The sequence below is a fragment of the Cetorhinus maximus genome, chromosome 2, assembly GCF_964194155.1.
Source record: "Cetorhinus maximus chromosome 2, sCetMax3.hap1.1, whole genome shotgun sequence".
Lineage (NCBI taxonomy): Eukaryota > Metazoa > Chordata > Chondrichthyes > Lamniformes > Cetorhinidae > Cetorhinus > Cetorhinus maximus.
In genome coordinates, this window is record NC_135880.1 from 136770367 (window position 1) to 136792996 (window position 22630).

Sequence of the window (22630 nt, forward strand, 5' to 3'; positions counted from 1 at the left end):
CATCTATATTAATCAATTAACAGTAAGTATTAGTTTCTTAGAAGATTGTGATGATTTTATAACATATGAAAAATAGAACGTTTCAAATAAATGTACTCTCCTGTAGTCTTAATGTTTATAACATGAACATGTCCATACTTTAGTTTATGGCATGAATAATATGCTTTTATTTCATAAAAAGTAGCAAAAAAGCAGTGGAATATTTATAGTTTTGTTATGACATGGCAGATAGTGTGCGCCAGGCGGACCAAATTCACAAGGGAAACTTGGTCGCGCTATCACAATGGTTTTGCAATCTGTATCTATTACGAGAAGGTGTGTGCACGGAATTCAGAAATAATAAATCCACCAAGACCTTTACAGATTTTAAAAATTAAATTGATTAACTAAATAAACACATACATAAGACTACAGTTTCTTATTACTTACTATAGTAACTCCTAAAATTCCTAATTGACCTGACTCCCAGTTACACACCTCTTTTAAGGCAACAATCCAAAATAGATTTTAGATTTAAAACAAAACCAGCAAGTTAACACAATACCCACGTGAGAGTGGAATTCCAAATGGCTTTTCCCCAACTTCAGTTTCATTATATAGCAGACTAATGCACAAATAGCTGGAGGCTTCATTAAGGCTATTTCACACACTTAGATTTTAATATCTCCCACATAGCCTTTCATTCTCCTTTTTATATGTTTCTGTTTTTAATATGTAAATTCTATTGTTCCATATATTTTTGAAACTGTATCTTCCTCATAATATAAAAAACTTTAATGTTGCCAATATTGTCAGTAACCTTTGGGAAAAATACACACACTCCTTTGCCTTGTTTATCTGGCTAGTTGCAAACAGATTAAGGTCCCTTTAAAATCCAAATCCCTTCATTTATGTAAAAATGCAAATTCTCTTCACACCTTACATGCTAAACCAGCATCCATATTTACTCATTAGCATGTCAAGCACCTAGCTTCTTTTGATGATTTCCAAGCTTGCAGTCTACTTAGCTCCAAATGTAATTAAATCTCACAGACAGACACAACTATACTTACCCATAAACCTGCTTCACAATAAACCAGAAAAATATTATGAAAATTATTATACTTTCATCACAGTTTCCGTAAGCTCCCATTAATTCTGATGATGTTTGCACTGGCAAGTGAAAGCAGGCCGAGGTAGGACCTCTAGGCAGGGCAAACATTCCCACAGCCCACTTAAGTGGTCTTCAGATGAAAAACTTTGAGAAATACTGATTTAGGGGTATAGATACACATCACTAGAAGTAGCAACAGGTTAATAAGACCATAAAAAGGGGGTTTCATTTCTAGAAGAATACAATTGAAAAGCAGAAAAATTATGCTAACACGGTATCGAACCTTAGTTAGACCACACATGGAAGTACTGGGCACAATTTTAGTCTTCATGTTATAAAATGAATTTAGCAGCCCTGGAGACAGTGCAATAAAGATTCACAAGAATTATACTAGAACAGAGAGGTTATATTTATCAGGAAAGGCTGAGCAGACTGCAGCTGTTTCTCTAGAAAAGAGAATGCAGAGGGATAACCTGATAGAGGTCCATAAGATTATGAAAGGAATTGTTAGAGTAGACATAGAGATGATGTGTCTGCTTACATTGGTGCATTTAAGAGGAAGCTAGATAATTATGTGAGGGACAAGGGAATGGAAGGATAAACCAATAAGCTTGGCTGAAAAGGGATGCATGGAGGATTTTGTAGTGCATAAGCGCCAATGTAGACCAGTTGAGCCAAATGTCCTCTATCTTTACTGTAAACCATGTACAGAACTTATGCTTCCAATCTATTGTAACTGGTCCAGGCAGCTTCTCATGCTTCAGAAGAGAAAAAAATATTTTTCTCACTGTGCAAGTTGTCATTAATTTTAAGGATCCTATAGTCCTGGCTCTATTCTGTCACAAATTTCTCAATGGGAAGATGGTTAATCATTGCCATCACTTATTCAGGTGAAATGACCAGATTTTTGTTAACCAATCCGTTAATTTGTAACACCCTGCAGGATATATGGAATTCAGCTTCGCTCTTGAGGTGCAGAAGGATCATCTGGCTCAGTGAGCCAATCAGTATGGGCCATTTATCTATCCAACCTATTGTTTGCTTCATTCTGCTCAAGATGCCGTGAAATGATTGGCACATTTGGTCACTTGTACCAAAACCTTGGTCTAGCAACCTTCTATAAACAATCTTATCACTTTAAAGAACCTATTCCTTAACTATGTTACATTTTCTCCCACTAACCACAATTCCATTATACAATGCACTTCTCGTTATCTCTCTCTCTGTAACCATAGCTCGGAGCTTTCTGCAATCTTTTAAGTTTCAGCCTGCATGCCCCGGAATCATTTGGGAAATGGTAGGAAGGCCTCACTTTACAGCATAACAATCCACGCTACTCATCTGATTTACACATGAAAGCACAGAAAATCCTTTATCGCTAATTGTGAGAACCATCATTTCTGCTATCCCAGTTCTGGTCATTTCCTAATAATTCAAAAATCCTCAAGAATTAGTCTATGTTCTTTAAAATTTGGAATGAAGATAAATTTAGTAAAAAATTGATCTGCAGTTACCAACTGGATCCCACTTACCAACCTCTCAATTAATAAGCTTTCCCCGGCAGGTCACGGGTATGTTGGTCCTTCCCTCTACCCCTTGGCTTGTGCAGTGCTTCCTCATTTCTTCAACCTCTTACGTGTATTAACTTACAACTGTTTTCTTCCCCTCGTGCCTTTGCTGCTATTTTTAGCTCCCAACATTTCTAATTGGTACATATAGTCCTTAGCTTTTTTGTTTTGGGTCCTTATCTTTTAAGGCTGTTGCTGGATGAGCTAATTCTAGATTTTGTTCTTCATCATTGAGAGTTTCTAGTCTTTAATATTCGTGCTGCTTGCTTAATTTTAAAACATGAGCAACTTGTCTGGTCTATACATGGTAATTATTCCACTTTAGCGACCATCAAGCATTATGATTTGCGTTCTCTCTCTAGCCATGGTCAGCATCCTTGATTCATGTTCATTGTGAGAGCAAGCCCTCTCAAAGAGAAACTGTAACTGTATGTAATGTGCCTTAGGGGTAAGACTGAAAAAAATACTTCAGAATGCCCACTGTACAATCCTGATCGTTGATTTATGGGAAAGGAATGCACAGACGGGCCATTTATTTCAGGTTAAAACTATAAACTGGAAACAAAATACAGTATATACAAAAGCAAGTTAAATCAGCAGATAAAATCATCACAGCATACTCAACTCTGGTCAGTTTAACAGTTTTCTGAGACAAAACCGTGAACCATTTTGAGATTTTTAATGTTTTTCAGAGCTCTTCATACGATCTATCAGGGAGGACATGTGGAGCAGACTCCCAGCAGTGGCCTGCTTGTCATATCTCAAACCAGAGACTTCCTCACGAGGCAAGTTGCATTAAAAGAAGTGCCAGTTATCCCTCAAGAAGTAGGTACATAGGTTTCTAATCAGTTGTATCTTCCAGGCCAGTGTTGTCCTATACACTCGCCACATGTGGCAAATTGATGCCATGCAATTTAGAGCCACATAAGACTGAGTCATGTTAAAGTTGAAGCAGTGGGCATGGGTATGAGTGTCAATCGCTAGAACTCTATTTGTCATCCATCCCTAATTGAACAAGGAAGAATCAATCATATTGCTGTGACAAGAATCACAAAACAGCCAGACTGGGATTATGCTTATCAGAATATAGATCAGTCGTCAGGTTGTCAGTGACCTGAAAGCTGAAGGGCCACATACTCAATGAAACAAGGAAAAATAGTCCACCGTTGTTACCTCCTCTTGTCTGTTCTCTGAGTCTGTCTAAATAAAGATACATTTAGATCTGCGGGATCGGTCTGTGAAAGTCAGGCTGGCCTTCGGAAGGATAGCGATCCGTCTGCTCTCAAAATTTTCCTTGGGAATCCAGTGACACTGGGGATGTTAAGTGAAGAACTTAATTTTGTTTGGCTTGCAGTTGGGGTTTTTTGCCAAAAAAAAGTTGAGTGACGGACAGCGCGACATGGCTGCCAATAAGGGTTGAAATGTGCAATTAAGGCAAGCTGGGCTGGTGCAGCAACTTCCAATATATTCAGCCTTCATCTTAATAAATTGATTGAAATAAGCAATTAAGAGGAATAGGGCACTTTAGCGTAAAAGGAACGATTACAGGAGGTTCTCATGAGCCAAATGTCTATTAAATGTCCAGAAGCTGTGTTTGGAAATGGCAAGCGACAGAGCATAAGCAAGGCAAGAGTTAGATCGCAGAAGCCAATTCATAGAGATTTGTCAATTCTTTCCCCTCGGAGTCGCCTAAGATATCCATTCTGATAAAATACAGACAGTTTATTCTTGAACAAATTTTTTTAAAAACTGGAGCACATGGTCAGAAAGAGAACACTTCAGTTAACAGAGTGTCACCCTTGAGACAGTATACCGAGCGCTTGCTTTGTGGAACAGTTGGATTGCAAAACCCTTTTGAAGTTTTCTTCTGGCTCTGGCAGTGTGTATCGATCTTGATTGCTGATGGTTTAAAACCTAAATCCTATTTTTTAAAAGGTTGCACATTTGTTTTATTAATATTGCATATGCTTTGTATCACGTGGCGAATATGATGACCTGATCGCCACAAGTTTGTCGAGCATCAATACCCTACTGGACAGCACCACTCTAGTCAGACAGAATATGATTTGCTACTTCCCTTATCTGCTTGATTAACAGGTCAATCGCTCTGGCCTGTTTTTTGTAAAGCAAGATTATTTTCAAGGGCCAAGTATGAAGCATCTGAAAACTCCCATTCATTGGACACCTGCCAAATAGAAACCGATAAAATAAACATCCATCCAGAGGTCTTCATAACTTGATCCCAAGGCCATTAGAATTGCAAAAAAGTGTGAACGCATTCACTCAGAGCCACAAACATACACAAAGGAAGGTAACAAAAACTTCTTCCAGAAAGCAATTAATTCTAAGCAATTTAAATCTGACATCAACATGTAATGCCTCCAGAGGTTCATATTAGTTGTGCACACAGGCTCAAGCTAAAAGTACAAAAGAGATTGTAAGAGAAGCACAGCTATGGCTTCTACCTTAAAAATCCCTACAATTCAAAAGAGAGAAAACTGATACCTTATATCTTGTATCATTAACTATTATACCTACCACATTAGGAGGCAGTCACATCACTTTCTTAGATTGGGAATGTGAAGGAACAACAACTTGAATTTATTAGAACATAAGAAATAAGAGCAGAACTGGGCTATTTGGCTCCTTGAGTCTGCTCCGCGGGTCAACAAGATGATGGCTAATCTGATTGTGGCCTGAACTTGAGACTTGAATATATTTAGTAATTCAGCCTCTGCAGCTCTCTGGGGTAGAGACTTACAAAGATTCATGACGCTCAGAAGAAATTCCACCCCATCTCGATCTTAAATGGGTAGCCACTTATTCTGAAATTATACCCCTCATTCTAGATATCTTGAGGGGAAACATCCTCTCAGCATCTACCTTGTCAAGCCCCCTCAGAATCTCCTGTTTCAAAAAGATCACTCCTCATTCTCCTAAACTCCAAGGAGCCTAGGTCCAACCTACTCAAAATTTCCTCATAAGACAACCCTTTCATCCCAGAAATCAACTCAGTGAACCTTCTCTGAACTGTCTCAAATGCAAGTACTCCTCCTTAAGGAGGCCAAAACTGTATATAGTACTCCAGATATGGCCTCAGCAATGCCCTGTACAGTTGTAGCTAGACTTCCTATTTTTATACTCCATCCCTCTTGCAATAAAGTACAGCATTCCATTTGCCTTCTGAATTACTTGCTGCATCTGTATGCTGACTTTGTGTTTCATGTAGGAGAAGACCTGGATCAAATGAACAGATGGGTACAACAAAGAAGTTTGAGGGGACATTGGTTGTAGGGCTAGGGGAGGTTAGAGATTATGGTGGAATGAGCTCATGGAAGGATTTGAAGGCCTCAAAGAGAATTTTAAATGTGAGGTGTTGCTGGACCAGGAGCTAATGTAGATGAGCAAATTATCTTTAATAATTATTAGTATCCAAGTCCAGGATTCAGCACTGTTTTTAATACTGGTTTTGTAAACATACCCTTACTTAGCAGTATGATTTGCATAATGATATAAGACCACAGTTTCTCAAACAAGCGGGTTCTGCTCAAATTTAATGGTACCAAAAGATCTCTGTTTATTATCCAAGGGTGAGAGAAGTGTATGCAAAAGAACAAACCTAAAATGCTTCTCTAAGTATCGTGATTTGATCAGAGCACCCAGGTGACTGGCTCACATCAACAGATTTATGGGCAACTGTAAACTGAGCTTAGTGGCAGCGCTCTCGCCTTTAAATCAATGGTTGGCATATGATCCAGGCTGATGTTTAATTGTAGTAAGAAAGAGTTGCATTTGTGTAGACTTTCATGATCTCTAGGATGTTCCAAAGCTCTTTGCAATTCAAAAGCACTTCACTGGCTGTAGTCACTGTTGTACTATAAGGAACACAGCAGCTAATTTGTGTACACTAAGTTCCCACAAATAGGAATGACCAGATAATCTGTTTTACTGAGAGTTGCTGCATTATAAGAGATGCTGCCCCTTGGATGATACTTCAGACTCAGTTTGTTCAGATATAAAAGATCACATGGTGTTATTTGAAGAGCAGAGGAGTTGTCATGTTTGCCTACATAACAAGAGTGACTATGTTTGAAGTGTACTTTATTAGCTATGAAGTGCCCTGAGAATGTGAAATGTCTTGTACCAATAAAAGTCTTTCTTTCAGGAATCATGGTTTTATACCAGCCTATCCACTGAAGATTCATACCATCTCCTGAGGATGTTGCCAGCATGAGGTTCTCTTGCTCGATTTTTAACAGCACCAAGACATTCAAAATACCTATGGTAACTGCTTAGCTCAGTGATCATGGCATCGCAGTGAATAACAAATCAAACTGGAGTGCCCAGAGGTTCTAAGATGATCAACAAGAAGCATACTAACAATCTTAAAAGAACTAGAACATTCTTTGCAAGTTACTCCAAGTGTCTGCTGTCCATCATATAAATATCGGCTTTGTAATTGAAAGACAATTGGCATGATACTAATAGAATGGTTTGAGGATATCTGTGCAACACAACATCTGAACCCTCCCACCACCAAGGCTAGAGACTCACCCGATCTTCAGGTTGTTAGGACAACTAGGAGCCACAGCGTCCATGCTACCATATAGCTGCATATTCATGTGAAAGCTCTTGATCTATTTAATCTCCTTTTGCCAAATTTACAAGGATAGTGGGTTTGCAAGTAGTAATCTTATTGAAGATTGTCTTCTACCAATATAAGAAATCAGAGAAGACAAAAGGATAGCTGTGTAGACAATTATATTGGGGTTGAATGTCCCTTTCCTTATGGAAAGTGGACATATTCTGGTGGAGCATCCCAAAGGATAAATGAACTTGACTGTCTGTCTCAAGATCACCAGAAGTATTATCCCCCAAAACAGCCTCAATGCCAGATATTACCTTATATGGAGGAAAGTGCAATAGGCATTCTTTCCTTCTTGTCAATTAAGATGGGGTCCTTATTGAAGAGGTTCATCTCTTGTCCACTGACCGCTTTGTATTGAAGTGGTGCATACAGCTCCACAGATACTGCTCAAGATTCCCTTATTTGGGCCTATATTCAGTCTGTCCAGAGGCTTCTAGTCCAAAGGACCCCAAAGGGAAAGACCTTTCATACACCGTACTGATCTTACAAGTTTATCAATTGTCCCTTGTCACAATTTGCTCACACAGGCTGAAAGTGCAATTCAGCAGTACTATGAATGAAAGCCATTACTAGAGGTTTTAACCCCCAAAGTCTAACATACTGTCTGTATTCTTTTTGGTTTCAGCTAATTGCATTTACAAGCCAAAGTGCAAAAGATTCACCATTTATTCCAGCAATAAGAAAGGGGACTTGCTGCTAACCTTATCACAAGGATCGAGAATTAATATCCCTCATTACCACATAATCCTGAGGAGTGGCAGCAGAATGTCACTCATTAGCTAACCAAGTCTATCCTATCCAACCCTATCCAACTCAAGGGTCACTTCACTGAGAGATGCTCTCATCAGCTATTCAACTGCAGAAAACTTGCTGGACAATCACTATCACGTATCAATGCCCTTTTTTAGACAAGGATATTTGGCCCAAGCAGCAGTGATTTACACGGAATTGTTTCTTCACCACTGAGTTTTCCTTTTCATGTAACTTTATGTTTCATTATTTGTCAGTTTAACCAATTTCCAAGTTTCCTACTAATTTTCTAGTACTCCTTCTCAATCTTAAGAAAAGGGGGCTATATATTCCATCAATTCCTGATATGCAAAGACAAGTTCTCCACACGTATAGAATACACCCCTCCTTGTAGTCAATGAGAAAACCAATAAACAAATAAAAAACCTTTGTCATCATTGGGACTGAGCATCCTTTAACGACAACTTGTATTTTTATAGCATCTTTAATGTCACAAAACGTCCCAAGGCACTTCACAGGAGAATTATAAAACAAAATTTAACATCAAATCACATAAGGCAGTATTAGTGCAGATAGCCAAAAGCTTAGTCAACGAGATAGGAGGAGGATTTTAAAGGAGGGAAGAGAGGTGGAGAGGTGAGGAGGTTTAGAGAGAGAATTCCAAAGCTTAGAGACCATGCAGCTGAAGGTACAGCCACCGATGGTGCAGCAATTGAAACCGGGGACGCTTAAGAAGTTAGAATTAGAGGAGTGCAAATATCTCGAAGGATTGCGAGGGTGGAGGAGATTACAGAGATAGGGAGGGACAAGGTTATGGTGGGGGATTGGGGGCCAATGTAGGTCAGTGAGCACACAGGTGATGGGGGAACGGCTGAATCATAAGGAAGATCAATCATACACCATACAGTTCGGGCAGGTCAGAAGAACAATTCAGACATTCCTCCCCCCCACCCCCCACCGTGGAAAATTCTTGATGATAAATATCTGTAGGGGAGGAATAAACTCGACTGCATCCCTGAGGAGAACACATCTCCATCCAGGATTATAATCTTTAAATCCTGGCTTTGGAAGAAAACTGTGACTAAGTTGTATGATTCTTTTCTATCATCATTCAATGAATCATTTTGCATTTATCTAGCTGGCTTTTTTTTGATGGGAAAAACATAGGTATACAATCAGAAAATGAAATAAGCAAGTTATATGTTCATCAGTAATTCTCCACGCACATCATCCAAGCTTGCACTTACACATTACATAATTAACAGGGGGAGACAGTGGCATAGTGGTATTGTCGCTGGACTAGCATTCCAGAGACCTAGGATAATGCTCCGGGGAGCTGGGTTTGAATCCCACCATGGCAGATGATGAATTTAATTAAAATCTGGAATTAAAAATCTGATAATGACCACGAAAACATTGCTGATTGCTGTAAAAACCCATCTGGTTCACTAATGCCCTTTTAGGGAAGGACATCTGCCATCCTTACCAGGTCTGGCCTACATGCGACTCCAGACCCACAGCAATGTGGCTGACTCTAAATTATGGATGGGCAATAAATGGTGTTCCATGAACGAATGAAAAAAACCAGACCATGGCATCTTCTCCAACCTTCACTAACAGCACTAGGAGTGCTAGCATTGTGATATTACTGGACTAGTAATCCAGAGGCGAGAGGGGAGTTCAAATAAATCTAGAATTAGTCTTTGTTATAGTGATAATGAAACTACTGGATTGTCAAAAAAAATCTAGTTCACTGATGTCCTTTTAGGGCAGGAAATCCGGAGTCCTTACCCGGTCTCAATCTGGCCTACTTGTGATTCCAGACCCACAGCAATGTGACTGACTCTTAACCGTGCTCTGAAACAGGATCGTAAGCCACTCAGTTCTATCAAGCCGCTACAGAAAAGTCAAAAATGAATAAAGCCAGAAAGGTCTCCCAGGCATCAACATAGCCACTGGACAGGACAAAACTGGGCCATCAGCAGAATTGTACACAATCTGTGTACATGGCCCAGGATCTCTCTCATTCTACCATTCACAGTAAGCCAGGACTGCATACAAGTTAAACAGCAGAAGCAGCACGATAGTGTAACCAAGCTGTTCCACAAACAACAGATCAAAGCTCTACAATCCAGCTACATCCGTGAATGGTGGTGGCCAATTGAACAACTAATGGGAGGAGAAGGCTCCACAAACATCCCCATCCTCAATGATGGGAGAGCCCAACACATCAAAAGAAAAGGTTGAAGCTTTTGTAACCACCTTCAGCCAGAAGTACTGAGTGGATGATCTATTTCAACATCCTCCTGAGGTCCCCAGCATCACAGATGCCAGTCTTCAGCCAATTCGACTGACTCCACGTGATATCAAGAAATGGCTGATGACACTGAATACTGCAAAGGCTCTAAGGTTTGCAGCTGTAGTGCTGAAAATTTGTACTTCTGATTTGGCTGCACCTCTAGCCAAGCTGTTCCAATACAAATGCACTATTGGCATCTACCTGACAATGTGAAAATTTGCCCAGCTATGTCCTATCCACAAAAAGGACAAATCCAATGCAGCCAATTACTGCCCCATCAGTCTACTCTCAATCACCAGCAAAGTAATGGAAGGGGTCGTTGACAGTGCTATTAAGTCCCACTTACTCAAATGTTCAGTTTGGGTTCCGTCAGGGCCAATCAGCTCCAGACCTTGTTACAGCCTTGGTCCATACATGAACAAAAGAACTGAACTCAAAAAGTGAAATGAGAGTGACTGCCCTTGACATCAAGGCAGCATTGGACATTAAAGAGCTTTAATAAAACTGATGTCAATGGGAACCAGGGAGGAAACTCTCCACTGGTTGGAGTCATAATCGCACAAAGGAAAATGGTTGTGGTTGTTGCAGATCATTCTCAGTCACAGACATTGTTGACTTCCTCAGGGTTGTGTCCTAGACCAAACCATCATCAACAACCTTCCCTCCAACACAAGGTCAAAGGTGGGGATGTTCGCTAATGATTGCACAGTGTTCAACACCATTTGCACCTCCTCAGATACTGAAGCAGTCCATGTCCACATGCAGCAAGACTTGGACAACATTGAGGCTTAGGCTACTGAATGTCAAATAATATTGACACCACACAAGTGCCAGACAACGAACATCTCCAAGAATCTAACCATTTTCCCTTCACATTCAATGGCATCACTATCACTCAATCCACAGCATCAACATCCCAGGGGGTTACCATTGACCAGAAATGTAACTGGGCTAGCCGCATAAATATTGTAGCTACAAGAGCACATCAGAGGTTGGGAATTCTGCGGCAAGTAATTCACCTCCTGCTTGCAGTGGTTCAAGAAGGTAGCTTACCAGCACTTTCTCAAGGGCAATAAATGCTGGTCTTGCCACATCCCATGAACAAATATAAAAAAAATCAGAATTCCCCATCAACATTCTGGCATTCATCGATGGTGCTGAACTGGACCAGCCATATCAACACCATGACCCTGGATGCTCAGACAAGCACCTTCTGATCCCTCAACCTCACCATCTACAAGCTCAAATCAAAAACTTGTAGCAGTACCCGATTGTCACCAAGCCAAAACAACACAAAACACTTGACACTACCCAGGACAAAGCAATCACCTTGATGAGCACTCCTGCCACTGAATTTAATGTCCACTCGTTCCACCAGAACACCGCTGTATTTACGATCTACAGAATGCATTGCAGCCACAAGGCTTACTTATTCCAAGAGAGTAACTCCCAGCACCATGACATTTAAAATGAAGGACAATGGTAGCAAAATCATGGGAACACTTATCAACTGAAAATTCCCCTCCAAGACAGACTTGGATATACAATCACCATTTCTTCATCATTACAACATCAAAAATCTGGAATTCCCTACCTAACCCCATTATGGGAGCACCATCATAGCCTTGTAAGTGTGGACCCCAGATTGAAAATATGTAAATCTAAATCTAAACACACACACAAGTATTGCTGAAAAAAGACATTTTGTTGAAGCTTTTCGTTTTGCACTCATCAGGGCAATCACAAGAATACCAACGTCAGGGGAAGAAACAACCTCCTACCCCTCGCATATTTCCAATATGTGCGTGATATATTTGCTATATTTAAATCCGTAGCAGCATGTAATAATTTCCTTGCATGTCTAAATGAGCTCTATTCTGCGCTTAAATTCACCTTTGAAACGTTGCAGTCAAATTAACTCCCTTTCCTTGACGTACTAGTTGAGGAATCTGCCGGGGGTTCTCTACCAAAGTCTACCACAAGCCTACCTTCACTGGTCAATATACACGCTGGGGTTCTTTCAGTTCCATGCGCTATAAAATTGGTCTCATCGGTAACCTTGTAAATAGGGCCCAAGCAATTTGTTCACCATACAAGCTTGATGCTGAAATAGGGCCCATCAAAGGCATCCTGCAGGATAATGGCTACCCTGACCAGATGATTTCACGCTGTATATCACGCAAACTCATGAATGGGCCTAAGACTGTCACTTTCAGCCCTGAAAAAAGTGCCCAGTCTACCTCAGATTACCCTGGAAGGGCAAGGCATCTCCAAAATTTGAGCAACAGCTGTTTCACACTGCTGCTATGCAGTAGCAACACAAGTGGTATTCGCCACTAACAGGATGCTACCATCAAGTCAAAAAGATGTTCTGCCTATTACACAAATGAGTAATGTGGTATATGAATTTCAATGTGATGCTAGGTATGTGGGTTGTATGTCCCAAAGACTGGCGGATTGTATCAACAGCGTATCCCTTCCGCTGTTCGCAACAGGCAAGATACAGACCATACCCAACCAGCCCATGCTTGCAAAACTCAAAACACAATGTCCAACATTAGATGTGATTCCACAATTGGACAACATTTGCTAAATAATTCTCAGTGTGCTAAAAATTACGCTGACAACCAATTTAAGATTGTCTGTCAGGCTCGCAGTGTGGCACATTTGCGTGTACTGGAACTACATATATTAATACATAGGACCCTGTCCTTTGCAGACAGAAAGAATATGTACATATATTGTACCTGTTTCAGCTAAACAAAATAAGTGACAGCAATTCGTTGGTTCATTCCTCAGGGCAATGACTTGACCAATCAGAGTCAAGCTGCCTGGTTTCAATTTCAAACAATGCTTTGCAGTTAACTGTCAGTCACCATTAACTGGTACATTCTCCATGGCAACACCTCTGCCAATCAGTGTTCACTTGCCAACCAATCAGCAGTTTCATTCTCATATAGTATATAAAGTTATTGCTTCCCTTGACATCAGTATTCTTGCGACTGTCCTGATGGATGCAAGATGAAAAGCTTCAACAAAATGTCTTTTTTCACCAATACTCAACTTCTGTACTACATAACAACTATTTACACACACACACACACACACACAAAATGACAGTGAAACTGACATTAGCCAATACATTGAACCTACAATTAGTCACTTTAAAGCAAGAATCCTTGTATTTGGAAACATAGCAATGGAAAGTCAAGCTACTTTAGAAATAACAAAGAGAGAGACTCAGCAACAGGAAGTTGTACAGTATGCAGCTCCAGCAGTTAAGGTGGATTAGAACCTTTAGCAATTAAGGTAGACTGGGAAACTATGTTGAAGTCTTAAAGCTGGAAAGGAACTTGCATATATGTTAAAGCTGACTAAGTTAAAATATCGAAGGCCATTGCAAGTCAATAGGCCAGGTTCAAGGAACCAAGAAGAAGGGAAGATCCCAGAAGTCCCGGGATCTACGGAAAGACAGACCAACACATGTTGAACTCGTGTATTGTGCCATACCTTGATGAGTGGAAAGTTAAATATTAATCTTTGTTATTCAATAAACCTTGTTAGTTTGTATTCTAGGTTAGTGATTGCCCTTTTTGCCAATGCGGCTATTCCCCGATAAGAATTTTCTTCCTTTGGAGTTTCATCCAAATCCCCTCGAGGCTTCCTATATCATCCAGTTCACTCATCATTTTTCATTTCTCCCACCTGCTTTATCTGCCGATCTTCTCACACCTCCCTAAAGCATTTACACCACCTGGGGTACAGTTATATGGCCACCATTCTCCAATGCTTCGCTTTCATCATCCAGCTCAGTGACACTGCCCTTGCTTGGCTTCACTCTTATCTATCTAGTTGTGGTCAGAGCATATCCACATGGCTGACATTCTTTTAAAAATACATTTACATTGCTGTACACAGATCCAGACCACATGCAAATGTAGGCTGCACAAATGCTTGAATTTGCAACTCAAAAATGGCATAAACAAGTAATTTTAAAATTGTTATACACTTCAGTAGAGTTCCAGGGGTCAAGACAACACCCAGTTTACAAGCCACTGGAGACCTACAAGCCCCAGATTCAATTCCCAAGCAGCAATGAGTTAAGTTAATTTCAGCCAAGTCAATATCTGACCTCAACGTCACTGGGAGTGGAATCACAGCTCCCACTCCTGACCACTATCACTCTAGGTGAAAACCAGATCAGGCTTCACAGACCTAGTAAAATGACCTGCTCACATTTCATGTCTTAACTCACAAAGAATGACCACAGACAAATTACTGGAGGCCAATCAACACTTCAGAACCGTATCCCAGCAGAGATCGGCACCTTCAGGAATAGAGAGGAGTAAGCTGGAACATGGGGCACTTGCTCACTGACAACGTGCTGTCACTTATCCAAACTTATATCAGCAGGAAACAAAGTTTCTTTCTATACTTAGGTAAAATTTACTCCGAGGTAATTTTGGTTAATGTCGGTGAGTATTCGCAACTCATTAACTCAGCTGAGTTTATACTGACATACATTTGAAAATCGAATGGCAACCACCATTTGTGAACACAAATTGCAATGGTAGAATGCAAATAAAGTATTTATGCTGCATTGCACAACGCCAATATGTCAGTGCATACACACCATTTATCAATCTAGCTCTTTTTTGTTATTTAGCAGACTTTTTCACTAAAAGATTCCTTTTTTCCTGTTCTTTAGGTCTTTTTGCATGACACACCGTTCTAAGCGCAAACTAAAGCTGCTCTGACACTGTCACAAGAACAGCCTACAGTTGGCGGCCTTGTCCATTCCCCATATCAGCACAGCTGAATTCAGCGCACGAGAGTTCCTATCTCCAGCATGCAGCTTCACATTTCCTGATTTGGGCTGATGAAGCTCTAGTACACTGTCCTACACCAACCTGTTAAAACAGCATTCATATTAAATGAAGCCTTCCCCATTGGTGCACTAACTGTCATTTTATTTACTTATAATATTTTAAAAGCTGCATTTGGTAAAATATCCTACATCTCAGGTCAATCAATCTTCCCAGGTCATTTGTACAAGTCTTTGAATATGCTTAAATCAGGGCAGCCAGAAAGTAACATGCAAGCAGTGAGGTGCAATTTCAATATCCCATCCTGACATGGCTCCAGAAATTGAGGGACTTAGAGTCATAGAGGTCTACAGCACAGAAAAAGGCCCTTCAGCCTATCGAGTCTGTGCCGGTCAAACATGTACCTAACTATTCTAATCCCATTTTCCAGAACTAGGCCCATAGCCTTGTATGCCATTGCATCGCAAGTGTTAGAAAAGTAAAGAACTTATCCTTTGCTGCTGCTGTTCTGTCCCAAGGTGTCATCTAACCTTAATGTACTGAGTAGTCTACATCTACAATCTGGTCCTGTTCCACAAGGTGCCCATAGGACAGTGACAGCTCAACCACATCCAAAAGGAGTAAGCCCAGCAACAAAAAGCAGAATCAGGATAAGGATAATATATAACTCAGTTAACATGCAGCATCCTGCAGGTTACCACTGACCAGAAACGAAACTGCAACAGCCATATAAATTCGGTAGTATAAGAGGTCAGAGGCTGGGAATTCTGCGGTGAGTAACTCACCATTCGGCTCCCAACAGCCTGTCCACCATCTACAAGGCACAAGTCAGGAGTGCGATGGAATACTCTCCACTTGCTTGGATAAATGCAACTTCAACAACACTCAAGAAGCTTGACAACATCCAAGACAAAGCAGCCAGCTTGATCGGTATCCCATGCACCACCTGAAACATTAATTCTCCCCACCACCACCACCACACAGTGGCTGCAATTTGTACCATCTACAAGATGCACTGCAGCAACTCACTAAGGCCCCTTCGACAGCACCTTCCAAACCCCCAGCCTTTACCACCTAGAAAGGACATGGGCAGCAGATGCATGGGAACACCTGCAAGCTTCCCTCCAACACCATCCTGACTTGGAACTATATCATCGTTTCTTCACTATCGCTGGGTCAAAATCCTGGAACCCCCTCCCTAACATTACTGTGCAGCTGTATCTTTACCACATGGACTGCAGTGGTTCAGGCAGCAGCTCACAGCCACCTCAAGGGTATTTAGGGATGGGCAACAAGTCTTGGCCTTGCTAAGTGTTGGTGCGCACAGACCAAAAACAAATAAAAAACAACACTGCACACAACCTGAACAAATGAACCATAGGACAATGAATACAAGTTGCTTACATTGAATCCAAGCTTCCTTTTTCTAAGGTTTAATTTTAATTAAGTTGAAAGAAAGTCACTGACAGAGGCCTCATATACTTCCTGAGTCTGCAAACAATACTGAAAATGTAAGGCCTGAACACCAAAGGGGAGAAGAGGCTGACCAAACGTTTGCTCATATAACCTAATATCTCCTTATGCAGCTTGATGCCTACTGTGCTGTAATGCTCTTCTGAATTCATGCACCACTGAATGTTTTATGATGTTATAGGTTCTGTGTAAGTTGTTGCTGTTGGAACTGTGAAAGGCAAATTTAGCACTTACACACACAGCATTTTCCAAAATTATGGAATGCAGCAAATGGTGCATGTTGAGAGAATACTTCCAATAGAAGGTACCTTTTAGAGAGAAAAAAAAACAAACGCAAACCTCCTGTCTCATAGGACGTTTCAAATTTCAGCTCCATGAAGGAAACCATTCAACTGAAAGTAGCAAGCACCCCCAAAGGGAACCCTACAAATCAACAGGCTTTCTAATCCTGTACTGATTTGAAGACAGTTGATTTGGGAAACATGGCATCTGCAGTCTGAAACATTGGCACGCTACATTGTTATGAAGCTACTCTTTGGCGCTGTGCAGGTTTTGTTCGAGGTCTGCATTTTCACCCACTTGTTTTAAATCCTTACTGTCATTGAGCTGTCACTGGAGGATGGGGACAACAATCTAGTTTCAGTCCTTCAGTGTCAACACCCACCATCCAACAAAGAAACTGAATAAAATGACTGCATAAAGTTCAATAATTAGTAAACGGACACGGGGCGATTTCAAAGCCGTAATCTCATACAGGGGTTCAAATCCAGTTCTTACCTGATTTAAGCTTCATATTCTGCTGATTTGCATCACGGTCTGAACCCCAGGGCTACCACTCCCAGTTATCGCTACTCTAATGTATCAGATCCAGTGTCTGGCATACTCTGACCAACGAAAACACAATCTGACGACTTCAACCTGTTCAGAAAACGGTCCGCGTCCCAGCCAGAAGGTTATTTCCCCATGAACAAGGTGCGGGACACACACAGCACTGTCCCCACTCTCATTACGATTCCGCTTGACATTGCAATAACACTGGTACCATTTTTGGACGGGGCACTGGGAACAACCTGTGTGCAGTCCGTGCAAACACAACACTGAATCCACATTTGCAAACCGGATGCATTGATAGATTAGCACCATCGGCCAATGCACTCGCTCACGATCCAGCCGCCAACACACAAAACCTGCTGCCTCGTTCCTTCCTCACTCCCGCTTCCTTGGCTGTTTTGGCACAGGCTGCCAACCGCTTTTTCCCACTAGCCTTCCAATGCACTGACCAGCCCACCTCCTCTCCCCTCCCTCTCTCTCTCCAACCCGCGCCTGCCCAGTTTCGGGTGCAGCTGCTTTCAGGAACTGTAATACAAAGAGCCTGGGAGCTGCTGCCACTCCAATGTCCAGTGTACGGGGGTGCTGATGGCTCTTTAAAGCTTTGTCAGTGCCTCGTCATCTTGCAATGCACCGTTGTAACGGATGCATTTGCAATAGCCTGCTGGTATCCAGTTAATTTGCCTAAGAATGTTGCATTAAATCCCATTCCCCCCCCCCCCCCCCCCACCAATCTATGTATGGGACTCACTGGAGTGTGGATTCAGTGCCTGCAATGAAAGCTCCAACTAAACGTTGCCCAGGGAGTAACGCTCAATGCCAGCGATGTCCTGGGTGGATACAAGCATCACAATCGCAAAAAAAAAGGAAAGCACTTCATACCGATACTAAACTTGGACAACAAATACCAAGCGGAGGGAGGCTGCCTCTCCCAGCTCAGGGGACCCTGACGCCGGATTCCAGTTGGAATTACATTGCGACACCAGACAAGCAAATCCCACATCATGTAACCAGGAGGCCGGGTTAATCCACGGAGAAAAAGCGGACAAGTTGCACCGTGATAGCCCGTGCAGGTTCGGGTGCAGGAGACTTGGTGGGATCGATGCGGACAGCTGGCTTAATGGGGATGGCCGCTGCAGAGGGGGGTGTCCTGCCCAGAGAGAAGCCCGGCCTTTGGGACATAGCCTAGTGGGATGGTGGGTTGCTATGCACAGGGATACCCCTGGTGGGTGCGTTTATATAGCACTATTAACACAGTAAAACATTCCAAAACGATTCACAAAGGCAATCAAACAACATTTGACATCGAGGCAAACAAGGGCAGGGAGGTAGGGTTTAACCACTGTCCTAAAGTAGGAGGTAGAAAGGCAGAGGTTGAGGATTTTATATATCGTACAACACAGGAGGCCATTCTGCCCGTCCAGTCTGCACCAATTCTTTCAAAGGGGAATCCAGTTCGTCCTACTCCCCAACTCTTTCTCCCTGCAATATCCTGCATTTTAAAAATATATATACTTTTGCAGCTTATTTTTGGTAAAACAGTTCAAAAAGCAGCCTGCTGGTACATACACAGCAGGGCTTTTTCGTGCATGATGAAGGGTTTCTGTAGCTGAAGGCACAGTTGGCAATTGAGAGTGAAAAACATCGGACATGATACAAGAGGCCAGATTTGGATATGCAGGAAGCTGGGTGCATGGGCATAACAATTGGAATACTGGAATGCAGGAAACAGGGTACAGAGAGGGTCCTTGGAGAGGGCTGGGTGCAGTGCGGGTGCCTGGAGAGGACTGGGTGCAGGAAGCAGGGTGCCTGGAGAAGACTGGGTGGAGGATGCAGGGTGCAGAGAGAGTGCCTGGAGAAGACTGGGTGGAGGAAGCAGGGTGCAGAGAGGGTGCCTGGAGAAGACTGGGTGGAGGAAGCAGGGTGCAGAGAGGGTGCCTGGAGAAGACTGGGTGGAGGAAGCAGGGTGCAGAGAGGGTGCCTGGAGAAGACTGGGTGGAGGATGCAAAGAGGGTGCCTGGAGAAGCCTGGGTGGAGGAAGCAGGGTGCCTGGAGAAGACTGGGTGGAGGATGCAGGGTGCAGAGAGAGTGCCTGGAGAAGACTGGGTGGAGGAAGCAGGGTGCAGAGAGGGTGCCTAGCGAGGACAGGATGCAGTGCGGGTCCCGGGACAGGACCACGGTCACGTGCAGTTGATGGCGCTCGCGCCCCCCTTATTGTGTGCTCACTCCCTCTGGCGCACTGCGCATGCCCCCGGCCCGCTCGCGCCTTCCCCTTACCTGTGCCGCGCGCCGCTTTCTCCCGCGCTCAGGAACAAAACAACCGGCGCGCTCGAGCCGCGTGTCGCTACCGCCGAGCGACAAACGGAGACCGACCGGGAAATCGGCCCGGAGCCGGCAAGCCGCTCGTCACAGAGCCAAGCTCCAGCGTTTGTTCGGCTGTGAACAAGACCGGCAGCAGGAACCTCCTCCTCCCCATCGGCCTCTGACAAACGGTCACCTCTCACCCGGAAGGGGAAACCACCTTCTCCTGGATTGACATGTGGAGTTTGGCATCCTTTCTGTGTCTATGCGTCATTGACTGACTGACTCAACTAGTAGCAAAGAGAATCAGTTGGCATCTGTGATACTAAAGAATTAAGCTTTAAACAGAATGCAGCTGTCTGAATGATTTCCTGTAAAAATAATAATACATCACATTAAATCTTTTCGAGAAAAAAAACTTGCATTTATATAGCAACTTTCAGAACCTAAGAACGTCCCAAAATGCTTCACAGCCAACGATGTGTAGTTACTGTCAAAACATGGGGCAGCATAGCAGCATTTTTATTTGAATCAAAGAATGATAGCAGCACAGAAGGTGGCCATTCTACCTGTCGTGTCAGTGCCAGCTATCTGCATGAGCAACTCAGCTATAATCCCATGCCTCCCCTCTCCACCCTTTTCCCTTAACTTTGCAATTTTCTTCTCTTCGGATGTTTATCCAATTCCCTCCTGAAAGCCGCAAATGAATCTCCTTCCACTACATTCTCAGGCACCGCATTTCAGATTCTAACTGCCATCTGCATAAAAAGGTGTTTCCTCATGTCACTGTTCTTTTGCCAATCACCTTAAATTAATGTCCTCTGGTGCTCAACCATTCCACCAATTGAAACAGTCCCCTCATGATTTGATCTATCTAATCTCCCCTCTACCTTCTCTTCTCTAAGAAGAACAACCCCAGTTTCTTCAATAGAGTGAATAGAAAACATATAACCACTTAGCTGTTGAGGAATTGTTAAGTCGATTAAAGTCTAGCTTGGGAAAACCAGTACTTGTATGTATGTTAAAGTTATGTTGACTAAGTTAAAATCTCGAAGACCACAGTAGTCCTGGGATTCACAGGAAAAAAACGGACTGACACGCATTGGACTTGTGTATTGTGCCATGCCTCAACTAGTGAAATGTGAAGTATCAATCTTTATTGTCCAATAAATCTTGTTATTTTGCATTCTATTAATAACAATTTATACTTCATGAGAATAGGGTGTTGATTGTTTGACAAGTGGACTCTGATTGGCTTGGCATTGCCATGGTAAATGCACCAGGGAACAGCTATACCCCAAGCTTTAGTTTAAATTCAAAAAAAGCCAGGTTGACTCTGATTGGTTGAGGTGTTGCCATGGAGAATGCGCCAGGAAACAGATGTCCCCCGTGCTTCTGTTTAATTGAAAAAGACAATGCCTGGACATGCTCCTTCTGCTTGCAGAGACCAAGGCTCTGATTATGAATATATATAGTTTCTAGCAAGCATAATTGAGCCATGTTGTGAGCCCAAATGATAATCTTAAATTGGTTGTTAGTGTAATGCTTAGCACACTTGGGATTGTTCAGTGAGTGCTGTCCAATCATGGAATCACACCTAATGTTGGACACTATGTACTGAGTTTTGCAAGCACAGGCTGGTTGAGTACAGTCAGTACTCTGTCTGTTGAGAACAGCTGAACATAATTTTGCCTGTGTGCTTTCATAGGCCAGACTCTTAATTGCCATCCCTGAGAGAGAGCAAATTGCAAGGGAGGCAATTGCAATTCCAGTGCAATCTGCAAACAAGCAAGACTTATTGTGTTAAAAACTCAAAAAGCGCTAAGCAGGCATTGTAATATCCACAAGGAATGAAGAATATGAATGGTTCAGGCTTGGTCAGTAGGTCTGGTAGCACCTGTGAAGAGAGAAACAGAGATTAACGGGCTGAATTTTATGGCCACCCACAGGCAGGAAAACATATGGCGGACCAGTAAATTAGGGAACCGTGCCATCGCAGCTGGCCTGCCCACCATGCTACTATTTTACAGGTGGCAGGCGAAGGGTTGGGTGGGCCATCCACCCATGGCCCAATTGAGGCCCTGGATTGGGCAATTAATGCCCCAATGAAGGACCTCACCCTGCCGCCACTCAGATTTAACAGTAACTAGAGAGGTCCAGGCTGAACATGTAGCCTAGCAGGCTTAGCCCTGTGGCCTGCAGGCCAGTGAGAGGTGGGGTGTGTCCTTCCCAGGCTCCCTGTGCCAATTGAAGGACCCTCCCACAGGAGTTTTTCCTCCCGGCATCTATCCTTCTCCCCTGCCCTGCCAACATGCCCCTGCACCCCCCTCAGCGGGGTCTGCCAACCCAGCCCCGGCAATATCCCAGATTTCCCTGGGTTTGGGGGCATCCATGGTGCCTTTTCTTGCTGGGCCTCCTGCAATACTGGCAGTAACCACCGATCCTGGTGAGCTGCTGGCCTCCGATTGGCCAGCAGCCCAATAAGGCAACATTTCTCCCTGGAAATGGACGGACGTCTTGCCTCATACTAATTTTTTGGATAATCAGCTTGGGCTATTTTACAAAACGTTGCTCTCTGGAAGAGGAGAACAATCAAGGAGAAAGCAGGTAAGACATTGTCAAGATGCATTGCATACCTTAAATATAAAACATCTATTTTCAAGCAAAAATCAGTCTTCTTATTGAACAGTGAAGTGACATTTTGAGAAGCTGGCTGATGCATTTTGCATTGAGATTGATTTTGACAAGCCAGATGATGACTCTTGCATTTTACAACAAATCAGAGGAGAAATAGTTTCAAAGCAGCAAAAATTTGATCAAAGATGGGTAGAAGTTTTTGAATAG

The 22630-nt window shown here is 42.6% G+C and overlaps 1 protein-coding gene across 1 annotated transcript in view; it reads right to left on the bottom strand.

Moving 5' to 3' along the window:
- The window catches only part of zbtb5 (zinc finger and BTB domain containing 5), a 41279-nt gene extending 21247 nt beyond the window's left edge, over positions 1-20032 (bottom strand). The window contains exon 1 of the mRNA XM_078569856.1: positions 19763-20032. The gene's annotated coding sequence lies outside the window, so the exon portion shown is untranslated. The remainder of the gene's footprint in view (positions 1-19762) is intronic.
- Between the last annotated feature and the right edge of the window lie 2598 nt (positions 20033-22630).